Genomic DNA, 1,866 nt, shown 5'->3' with positions numbered 1-1,866 from the left:
TCTAGTGTTGTTCCTAGCTTTTCTGTAATGAATTTTATAGTCCTTGGTTTTAGTCCTAGGTCCATGATCCACCTTGAGTTGGTTTTTGTGTATGGAGGCCCACAGGCTATTACTCCGAGGCACCAGCAGCCCCAGTTAATGTCTGCATTTTAGCAACATCAATCCAGGCTACTTGTATGGATCACTGGGGTCCTCATCCACCAGCTCTACATTGCTTGCAGCTTCCTGGTCCTCTTTGTTCACAAATATGATTCGATACTTTCCGTCTTGCCGGCGGTAGGCCGTGGTGGCAGCTGGCATTTAGACGGAAACAGCATCTGTGTCTTCTCCACGCTGTGACCCCTCCTCGGGTGGCGCGGGCAGCTAGAACCAGATTTTTCCACCCCAGAAAGAGATCTGGGTGGGTAGTGCCTCCGTTTGTGTCATTAAAAAAATCAAATACATCAATAGTCAGAGGCAGTTAATTGCACGGGAGGAGATTGTCCATTCCTCTCCAGTGGAGCAGCTGCGGGATTTGAACTGCATGCCTTCAGTATTTCAGTGTGGTTTCTTACCACTAGGTCACCAGAGATCCCTATGGTTAAAGTATATTTGCAAGCCGTCTTCAGGGTATGTCAGAAATCAAGACAGGTGAACAAGATCCGTAAAGGTGAAATTTAAGGTCTCATGAGCTGCTGACAGATCGCACAGAGCAGGACCTGCTGGAACCCAGTGTTCACCGTGGTCCCTCGTTGGTCCCACAAGTCTCTGCTGCCATCTTGTGTCCGAAACTGGAACTGCTGGTCCACATGTACCCCGAACCTTTCGAACTCCTCTCGCTACAACCACCACGCAGGATAGTGATTCTCAGTGTCGCCCCCCCAGCCTGGCAGCCCCTTCAGGGCGCTGGAAGCCTCATAACCCAATACTACTGAGGGGACTTGAGTCATTTTTATTAAGCTCATGTATTCAGCAACAAATAGTTATTGAGTGACTACTATGTTAACATCATTGCTGATGTCAGATCTTGGCAGAAAGCAGAAAATACCAGACGAATGTCTATTTGTGTGTTAGTGACCATGCAAAGGCATTTGGCTGCATGGATCGTAACAAATTATGACTAACATTGAGAAGAATGGGAATCCAGAACATTTAGTTATTTTTTAAGATTTCCCTAACATCCTATTTATTATAAATAGTAAACATCTCATCTCATTCCTGATTTTCTCTCTTTTTTTGCTCCTCTTCACTTATTTATCAAGATTTTATCACAAACTCAAATTAAATGTGGCTGAGTCAGAACCAGGTCATGTTGTTGTTGCTATTATGTGTTGTTGAGTCGCTTGCAACTCATAGCGACCCTATGTACACAACAGCCCTAAACCCTGCTCTATCCTGTGCCAATCTTATTGTCTCCAACAAATCTATCCCCGTTACCCCAGTCAGTCATTGAATCAACCCATGTGATTAAGGGCCTTCCTCTCTTGCGCTGTCCCTCCACCCTCCCAAGTATGACATCCCTCTACAAGGACTGATTCTGCTTTACAACATGTCCGAAGAATGTCAGATGAAGCTTCAGAATCCTTGCCTCCAGGGAACAGCCTGGCTTCATCCTCTCTAGGATGAACTTTTTGTTTTCCTACCAGTCCATGATATATTCAATGCTCTTCTCCAACACCACAGCTCAAAAGCATCAGTTCTCCTATCATCCCTAGTCGTTGCCCAGCTTTATGATTCCTAGCAAGTAATTGCAAAGACCATGCCACACCTTAGTCTCTAGACTGACATCGTTGCTCTTCAGTACTTTGGAGAGGTCTCTGACAGAAGACTTTCCCAATGCAATTAGTCTTTTGATTTCCTGGCTGCTGGTACCAAGAGTGTTGGTTG

The 1,866-nt window shown here is 45.4% G+C and overlaps 1 pseudogene; it reads right to left on the bottom strand.

Annotated features, from left to right (window-relative positions):
• LOC102868347 overlaps positions 1-300 on the bottom strand; it is a 2,258-nt pseudogene extending 1,958 nt beyond the window's left edge.
• Positions 301-1,866: the final 1,566 nt, after the last annotated feature.

Source organism: Elephantulus edwardii, unplaced genomic scaffold, assembly GCF_000299155.1.
Source record: "Elephantulus edwardii isolate Elephantulus edwardi_28Jun2011 unplaced genomic scaffold, EleEdw1.0 scaffold00045, whole genome shotgun sequence".
NCBI classification, from domain to species: domain Eukaryota; kingdom Metazoa; phylum Chordata; class Mammalia; order Macroscelidea; family Macroscelididae; genus Elephantulus; species Elephantulus edwardii.
This window is presented reverse-complemented; position numbering and strand designations above follow the sequence as displayed.